The following is a 10,546-nucleotide window of genomic DNA, read 5'->3' on the forward strand; positions in this document are numbered from 1 at the left end:
TATGGTGAGGATCTAGAAACTGTCTATGCAAGTCGAAGCAGCTATACTTGCGTCCCGCCGTCAGCCAACAAAACTCAAGAGCTCCCTTGCATGTGGGGCACGGGAACCTTCCATGCACACACCAGCCAATGAATAGCGCATATGCCGGCAAGTCATGCGTCGAGTACATGTACCAGGCACGCATTATGAAGTTCTCTTTGCTAAAGGCGTCGTATGTCTTGAACCCATTATCCCAAGCTTCTTGCAATTTGTCCTTAAGAGGCCGCATGTACACATTCATATTCTTCCTGGATAGTTGGGCCCTGGAATTATCAACGTCAGGAAAATGTTCTTTCTTTGCATAATCTGCCCGGGGGGGGGGGGGAGATTGAGTGGAATGAAAAACAAGGGCCAACAGCTGTATGGGGCTGCCATCTGACCAAACACACTGAACCCATCTGTGCTCACGGCGACTCGAGGATGCCTTGGATCTGCCGTTTTTTCCTTATGTAATGCATCGAAGCGCTTCCACGCTTCACCATCCGATGTGTGCACCATCATCACATCCCATCTGCATCTAGTTCGGTTCTTTTGCCCATTTTGTGCCATGTCATCTGTCTGGCCGTCTCTTCGACCATGAAAGGACACTGAAGTCTTGGTATGATTGGCATATACCGAAGAACATTAGTGGGTATTTTGGTCTGCGTCTTCTAACCCATACCGTTGTCTACCACGACATGCCTGGAAGAATTGCAAATGGGACAATAGTTCAAGTCCTCATACTGAAGCCTAAATAAGACACATCCTTTCCCACAACCATGTATCTTCTCATAGGGCATCTTAAGAGCACGGAGGATTTTGTCTGACTGGTACAGGTTTGGAGGTAGCACATGGCCTTTGGGTAGAAATCGACCGAAAACTGTCATCGTCGCGTCGTAGCATTCTCTTCCCAAGTTGAATTGAGCCTTCAAAGACATTATTTGTGAGATGGCATCCAGCTGACAAAGCTTGGTGTGCTCGTGGAGCGGATGTTTTGAGGACTCCAACATTTCAGTGAAGGCCTTTGCAGATTCCTCCATCTCCTTGTCCGAGTCCCGAGCATTGTCAAAGTCTTGCACCATGTCTGCGGTCCCGGTACCATGCTCGTCGGTGCGATGACAAACCACCTCGGCCCTGGCACGTTGGGCAGACTCACCATGTAATGTCCAGACCGTGTAACCAGGCGTAAAACCAAACTTCTGCAGGTGTTTACTCATTTGAAGCTCGCCCCTCTGATTATAGTTGTCGCACCGAACACAGGGGCACCAGCTAAATTTCTGTCCATTTGCAAATGCGGCTCTAACAAACCCCTCAGTTTTTGTTAACCATTCCTCGGTCCAAACATACTGACTAGTGTAACCGGTGTACATCCACGTATGATCACTCATATTGACTTCCTACTGGACACACAAGAAATATAAACATAATTAGGCAAACCATATCCATCAGTTAATGGAGTTTGTTAGTTTTATTACGTCCGTGCAACCTACATGCCAATAGGTAAGGATAGGTCCTAATCCCACCCGAGTATGTGTAGATCGGGTTCTTTTTCCCATGCTCTGCTCCGGATTCGACGCAAAATTTCGGCATCACCTCCCCGCTGTTCTCCTGATACACGTCTCGGCAATAAGCAGAGAGGATGTGTACCCGGAGAACAACAGGGAGGCACTGACGAAATTCTGCATCGGATCCGGAGCTGAGCATATGGGAAAACGAACCCAATCTACACATACTCGGGCTGTCCATGGATAACGTTGGACAATTCGAAAGAATCATGATTATAAATATGCAAATGCATGCATATTTATATATGTAACCCTTTCTAACGGGAGACGCATAGTGGTTATGCATACTGATGATTGACACCTATAGCTAGCAAGTTTCATAGGCACGAAGACCGGAACAGAGCAAATGAAGGGGGGAGGAGGAGATATCATTTGTGCTCACCAACGAACGTAGGGGCGGAGCTCGTTGAACACTAGACCCTCGCAACGACGAAATAACTGCATATTTAAATTGAAAGATGAGTAACATAGCAAGTATTCGACACCGATGGCCATATGTACCTCGCACTGACGATACTTGCTATTTACGGTACCATCGACACCGAGGAACCCTCTAACCTGCTCATCCCCGGGTAAACTAATGAAGGAAATATGCCCTAGAGGCAATAATAAAGTTATTATTTATTTCCTCATATCATGATAAATGTTTATTATTCATGCTAGAATTGTATTAACCGGAAACATGATACATGTGTGAATACATAGACAAACATATAGTCACTAGTATGCCTCTACTTGACTAGCTCATTAATCAAAGATGGTTACGTTTCCTAACCATAGACATGTGTTGTCATTTTATTAATGAGATCACATCATTAGAAGAATGATGTGATTGACATGACCCATCCCGTTAGCTTAGCACTTGATCATTTAGTATTCTGCTATTGCTTTCTTCATGACTTATACATGTTCCTGTAACTATGAGAAATATGCAACTCCCGTTTACCGGAGGAACACTTTGGGTACTACCAAACGTCACAACGTAACTGGGTGATTATAAAGGAGTACTACAGGTGTCTCCGAAGGTACATGTTGAGTTGGCGTATTTCGAGATTAGGTTTTGTCACTCCGATTGTCGGAGAGGTATCTCTGGGCCCTCTCGGTAATACTCATCACTTAAGCCTTGCAAGCATTATAACTAATAAGTTAGTTATGAGATGACGTATTACAGAACGAGTAAAGAGACTTGCCGGTAACGAGATTGAACTAGGTATTGGATACCGACGATCAAATCTCAGGCAAGTAACATACCGATGACAAAGGGAACAACGTATGTTGTTATGCGGTTTGACCGATAAAGATCTTCGTAGAATATGTAGGAACCAATATGGGCATCCAGGTGCCGCTATTGGTTATTGACCGAGAATGGTTTTAGGTCATGTCTACATAGTTCTCGAACCCGTAGGGTCCGCACGCTTAACGTATCGATGACAGTTTTATTATGAGTTTACAAGTGTTGATGTACCGAAGTTTGTTCGGAGTCTCGGATGTGATCACGGACATGACGAGGAGTCTCGGAATGGTCGAGACATAAAGATTGATATATTGGAAGCCTATGTTTGGACATCGGAATGGTTCCGTGTGAAATCGGCATTTTACCGGAGTACCGGGAGGTTACCGGAACCTCCCGGGGGGTTAATGGGCCTACTTGAGCCACGAGGGAGAAGGGAGAAGGAGCCAGGAGGGGGCCGCGCGCCCCTCCCCCTCCTAGTCCGAATAGGACAAGGGAAGGGGGGCGGGCCCCCCCTTTCCTTCCCCTCTTCCTCCTCTTCCCCCCTTCTCCTATTCCAATTAGGAAAGAAGGGAGTCCTACTCCCGGTGGGAGTAGGACTCCCCCTTGGCGCGCCCTCCTTGGCCGGTCGCCTCCTCCCTCCTGGCTCCTTTATATACGGGGGCGGGGGGGCACCCCAAAGACACACAAGTTGATCTACGGATCGTTCCTTACCCGTGTGCGGTGCCCCCTCCACCATATTCCACCTCGGTCATATCGTCGTGGAGTTTAGGCGAAGCCCTGCGCCGGTAGAACATCATCATCGTCACCATGCCATCATGCTAACGGAACTCATCCCCGTCATATCGTCGCGGAGTTTAGGCGAAGCCCTGCGCCGGTAGAACATCATCATCGTGACCACGCCGTCGTGCTGACGGAACTCATCCCCGAAGCTTTGCTGGATCGGAGCCTGGGGATCGTCATCGAGCTGAACGTGTGCTGAACTCGGAGGTGTCGTATGTTCGGTGCTTGGATCGGTCGGATCGTGAAGACGTACGACTACATCAACCGCGTTGTCATAACGCTTCCGCTTACGGTCTACGAGGGTACGTGGACGGATACTCTCCCCTCTCGTTGCTATGCCATCACCATGATCTTGCGTGTACATAGGATTTTTTTTGAAATTACTGCGTTCCCCAACAGTGGCATCCGAGCCTAGGTTTTATGCGTTGATGTTATATGCACGAGTAGAACACAAGTGAGTTGTGGGCGATATAAGTCATATTGCTTACCAGCATGTCATACTTTGGTTCAGCGGCATTGTGAGATGAAGCGGCCCGGACCGACATTACGCGTACGCTTACGCGAGACTGGTTTCACCGCTGCGAGCACTCGTTGCTTAAAGGTGACCGGCGGGTGTCTGTCTCTCTCACTTTAGTTGAACCGAGTGTGGCTACGCCCGGTCCTTGCGAAGGTTAAAACAGCACCAACTTGACAAACTATCATTGTGGTTTTGATGCGTAGGTAAGAACGGTTCTTGCTAAGCCCGTAGCAGCCACGTAAAATTAGCAACAACAAAGTAGAGGACGTCTAACTTGTTTTTGCAGGGCATGTAGTGATGTGATATGGTCAAGACGTGATGCTATATTTTATTGTATGAGATGATCATGTTTTGTAACCGAAGTTATCGGCAACTGGCAGGAGCCATATGGTTGTCGCTTTATTGTATGAAATGCAAACGCCCTGTAATTGCTTAGTTTATCACTAAGCGGTAGCGACAGTCGTAGAAGCAATAGATGGTGTAACGACAACGATGCTACGATGGAGATCAAGGTGTCGCGCCGGTGACGATGGTGATCATGACGGTGCTTCGAAGATGGAGATCACAAGCACAAGATGATGATGGCCATATCATATCACTTATATTGATTGCATGTGATGTTTATCCTTTATGCATCATATCTTTCTTTGATTGACGTAGCATTTTAAGATGATCTCTCACTTAATAATCAAGAAGTGTTCTCCCTGAGTATGCACCATTGTGAAAGTTCTTCGTGTTGAGACACCACGTGATGATCGGGTGTGATAGGCTCTACGTTCAAATACAACGGGTGCAAAACAGTTGCACACGCGGAATACTCAGGTCATACTCGACGAGCCTAGCATATACAGATATGGCCTCGGAACACGGAGACCGAAAGGTCGAACGTGAATCATATAGTAGATATGATCAACATAGTGATGTTCACCATTGAAACTACTCCATCTCACGTGATGATCGGACATGGTTTAGTTGATTTGGATCACGTGATCACTTAGATGACTAGAGAGATGTCTGTCTAAGTGGGAGTTCTTAAGTAATATGATTAATTGAACTTAAATTTATCATGAACTTAGTACCTGATAGTATTTTGCTTGTCTATGTTTGTTTGTAGATAGATGGCTCGTGCTGTTGTTCCGTTAAATTTTAATGCGTTCCTTGAGAAAGCAAAGTTGAAAGATGATGGTAGCAATTACACGGACTGGGTCCGTAACCTGAGGATTATCCTCATTGCTACACAGAAAAGTTACGTCCTGGAAGCACCGCTGGGTGCCAGGCCTGCTGCTGATGCAACTGACGATGTTAAGAATGTCTGGCAGAGCAAAGCTGATGACTACTCTATAGTTCAGTGTGCCATGCTTTACGGCTTAGAACCGGGTCTTCAACGACGTTTTGAACGTCATGGAGCATATGAGATGTTCCAGGAGTTGAAGTTAATATTTTAAGCAAATGCCTGGATTGAGAGATATGAAGTCTCCAATAAGTTCTACAGCTGCAAGATGGAGGAGAATAGTTCTGTCAGTGAACACATACTCAACATGTCTGGGTATAATAATCACTTGATTCAACTGGGAGTTAATCTTCCTGATGATAGTGTCATTGACAGAATTCTCCAATCACTGCCACCAAGCTACAAGAGCTTCGTGATGAACTATAATATGCAAGGGATGAATAAAACTATTCCCGAGCTCTTCGCAATGCTAAAAGCTGCGGAGGTAGAAATCAAGAAGGAGCATCAAGTGTTGATGGTTAACAAGACCACCAGTTTCAAGAAAAAGGGCAAAGGGAAGAAGAAGGGGAACTTCAAAAAGAACGGCAAGCAAGTTGCTGCTCAAGAGAAGAAACCCAAGTCTGGACCTAAGCCTGAAACTGAGTGCTTCTACTGCAAGCAGACTGGACACTGGAAGCGGAACTGCCCCAAGTATTTGGCGGATAAGAAGGATGGCAAAGTAAACAAAGGTATATGTGATATACATGTTATTGATGTGTACCTTACTAATGCTCGAAGTAGCACCTGGGTATTTGATACTGGTTCTGTTGCTAATATTTGCAACTCAAAACAGGGACTACGGATTAAGCGAAGATTAGCTAAGGATGAGGTGACGATGCGCGTGGGAAATGGTTCCAAAGTCGATGTGATCGCGGTCGGCACGCTACCTCTACATCTACCATCGGGATTAGCATTAGACCTAAATAATTGTTATTTGGTGCCAGCGTTGAGCATGAACATTATATCTGGATCTTGTTTGATGCGAGACGGTTATTCATTTAAATCAGAGAATAATGGTTGTTCTATTTATATGAGTAATATCTTTTATGGTCATGCACCCTTGAAGGGTGGTCTATTCTTATTAAATCTCGATAGTAGTGATACACATATTCATAGTGTTGAAACCAAAAGATGCAAAGTTGATAACGATGGTGCAACTTATTTGTGGCACTGCCGTTTAGGTCATATCAGTGTAAAGCGCATGAAGAAACTCCATACCGATGGGCTTTTGGAATCACTTGATTATGAATCACTTGGTACTTGCGAACTGTGCCTCATGGGCAAGATGACTAAAACACCGTTCTCCGGAACTATGGAGCGAGCAACTGATTTGTTGGAGATCATACATACTGATGTTTGTGGTCCAATGAATGTTGAGGCTCGTGGCGGGTATCGTTATCTTCTCACCTTCACAGATGATTTGAGCAGATATGGGTATATCTACTTAATGAAACACAAGTCTGAAACATTTGAAAAGTTCAAAGAATTTCAGAGTGAAGTGGAAAATCATCGTAACAAGAAAATAAAGTTTCTACGATCTGATCGTGGAGGAGAATATTTGAGTTACGAGTTTGGTCTACACTTGAAACAATGCGGAATAGTTTCGCAACTCACGCCACCCGGAACACCACAACGAAATGGTGTGTCCGAACGTCGTAATCGTACTTTACTAGATATGGTGCGATCTATGATGTCTCTTACTGATTTACCACTATCGTTTTGGGGTTATGCTTTAGAGACGGCCGCATTCACGTTAAATAGGGCACCATCAAAATCCGTTGAGACGACACCTTATGAACTGTGGTTTGGCAAGAAACCAAAGTTGTCGTTTCTTAAAGTTTGGGGCTGCGATGCTTATGTGAAGAAACTTCAACCAGATAAGCTCGAACCCAAATCGGAGAAATGTGTCTTCATAGGATACCCAAAGGAGACTATTGGGTACACCTTCTATCACAGATCTGAGGGCAAGATTTTCGTTGCTAAATTCGGATCCTTTCTAGAGAAGGAGTTTCTCTCGAAAGAAGTGAGTGGGAGGAAAGTAGAACTTGATGAGACAACTGTATCTACTCCCTTGTTGGAAAGTAGTTCCTCACAAGAACCAGTTCCGGTGACAACTACACCAACTAGTGAGGAAGCTAATGATATTGATCATGAAACTTCAGATCAAGTTTCTACTGAACCTCGCAGGTCTACCAGAGTAAGATCCGCACCAGAGTGGTACGGTAATCCTATTCTGGAAGTCATGTTACTTGACCATGATGAACCTACGAACTATGAGGAAGCGATGATGAGCCCAGATTCCGCAAAATGGCTAGAGGCCATGAAATCTGAGATGGGATCCATGTACGAAAACAAAGTATGGACTTTGGTTGACTTGCCCGATGATCGGCAAGCCATTGAGAATAAATGGATTTTTAAGAAGAAGACTGACGCTGATGGTAATATAACTGTCTATAAATCTCGACTTGTTGCGAAAGGTTTTCGACAAGTTCAAGGGGTTGACTACGATGAGACTTTCTCACCCGTAGCGATGCTTAAGTCTGTCCGAATCATGTTAGCTATTGCTGCATTTCATGATTATGAAATTTGGCAAATGGATGTCAAAACTGCATTCTTGAATGGATTTCTGGAAGAAGACTTGTATATGATGCAACCAGAAGGTTTTGTTGATCCAAAAGGTGCTAACAAAGTGTGCAAACTCCAGTGATCTATTTATGGGCTGGTGCAAGCATCTCGGAGTTGGAATAAACGTTTTGTTAGTGTGATCAAAGCATATGGTTTTATACAGACTTTTGGAGAAGCCTGTATTTACAAGAAAGTGAGTGGGAGCTCTGTAGCATTTCTGATTTTATATGTAGATGACATATTATTAATTGGAAATGATATAGAATTTCTGGATAGCATAAAGGGATACTTGAATAAAAGTTTTTCAATGAAAGACCTCGATGAAGCTGCTTACATATTGGGCATCAAGATCTATAGAGATAGATCAAGACGCTTAATAGGACTTTCACAAAGCACATACCTTGACAAAATTTTGAAAAAGTTCAAAATGGATCAGGCAAAGAAAGGTTTTTTGCCTGTGCTACAAGGTGTGAAGTTGAGTCAAACTCAATGCCCGACCACAGCAGAAGATAGAGAGAAAATGAAAGATGTTCCCTATGCTTCAGCCATAGGCTCTATCATGTATGCAATGCTGTGTACTAGACCTGACGTATGCTTAGCAATAAGCTTGACAGGAAGGTACCAAAGTAATCCAAGAGTGGATCACTGGACAGCGGTCAAGAACATCCTGAAATACCTGAAAAGGACTAAGGATATGTTTCTCGTATATGGAGGTGACAAAGAGCTAATCGTAAATGGTTACGTTGATGCAAGCTTTGACACTGATCCGGACGATTCTAAATCGCAAACCGGATACGTGTTTTTATTAAACGGTGGAGCTGTAAGTTGGTGCAGTTCTAAATAAAGCGTCGTGGCGGGATCTACATGTGAAGCGGAGTACATAGCTGCTTCTGAAGCAGCAAATGAAGGAGTCTGGATGAAGGAGTTCATTACCGATCTAGGTGTCATACCTAGTGCATCGGGACCAATGAAGATCTTCTGTGACAATACTGGTGCAATTGCTTTGGCAAAGGAATCCAGATTTCACAAGAGGACCAAGCACATCAAGAGACGCTTCAATTCCATTCGGGACCAAGTCCAAGTGGGAGACATAGAGATTTGCAAAATACATACGGATCTGAATGTTGCAGACCCGTTGACTAAGCCTCTCTCACGAGCAAAACATTATCGACACCAAGACTCCATGGGTGTTAGAATCATTACTATGTAATCTAGATTATTGACTCTAGTGCAAGTGGGAGACTGAAGGAAATATGCCCTAGAGGCAATAATAAAGTTATTATTTATTTCCTCATATCATGATAAATGTTTATTATTCATGCTAGAATTGTATTAACCGGAAACATGATACATGTGTGAATACATAGACAAACATATAGTCACTAGTATGCCTCTACTTGACTAGATCATTAATCAAAGATGGTTATGTTTCCTAACCATAGACATGTGTTGTCATTTGATTAATGAGATCACGTCATTAGAAGAATGATGTGATTGACATGACCCATCCCGTTAGCTTAGCACTTGATCGTTTAGTATTCTTCTATTGCTTTCTTCATGACTTATACATGTTCCCGTAACTATGAGAAATATGCAACTCCCGTTTACCGGAGGAACACTTTGGGTACTACCAAACGTCACAACATAACTGGGTGATTATAAAGGAGTACTACAGGTGTCTCCGAAGGTACATGTTGAGTTGGCGTATTTCGAGATTAGGTTTTGTCACTCCGATTGTCGGAGAGGTATCTCTGGGCCCTCTCGGTAATACTCATCACTTAAGCCTTGCAAGCATTATAACTAATAAGTTAGTTATGAGATGATGTATTACAGAACGAGTAAAGAGACTTGCCGGTAACGAGATTGAACTAGGTATTGGATACCGACGATCAAATCTCGGGCAAGTAACATACCGATGACAAAGGGAACAACGTATGTTGTTATGCGGTTTGACCGATAAAGATCTTCGTAGAATATGTAGGAACCAATATGGGCATCCAGGTCCCGCTATTGGTTATTGACCGAGAATGGTTTTAGGTCATGTCTACATAGTTCTCGAACCCGTAGGGTCCGCACGCTTAACGTTTCGATGACAGTTTTATTATGAGTTTACAAGTCTAGATGTACCGAAGTTTGTTCGGAGTCCCGGATGTGATCACGGACATGACGAGGAGTCTCGGAATGGTCGAGACATAAAGATTGATATATTGGAAGCCTATGTTTGGACATCGGAATGGTTCCGGGTGAAATCGGCATTTTACCGGAGTACCGGCAGGTTACCGGAACCCCCCGGGGGGTTAATGGGCCTACTTGGGCCACGAGGGAGAAGAGAGAAGGAGCCAGGAGGGGGCCGCGCGCCCCTCCCCCTCCTAGTCCGAATAGGACAAGGGAAGTGGGGCGGCGCCCCCCCTTTCATTCCCCTCTTCCTCCTCTTCCCCCCCTTCTCCTATTCCAACTAGGAAAGAAGGGAGTCCTACTCCCGGTGGGAGTAGGACTCCCCCCTTGGTGCGCCCTCCTTGGCCGGCCGCCTCCTCCCC

This window comes from Triticum dicoccoides, chromosome 2B (genome assembly GCF_002162155.2).
Source record: "Triticum dicoccoides isolate Atlit2015 ecotype Zavitan chromosome 2B, WEW_v2.0, whole genome shotgun sequence".
Lineage (NCBI taxonomy): Eukaryota > Viridiplantae > Streptophyta > Magnoliopsida > Poales > Poaceae > Triticum > Triticum dicoccoides.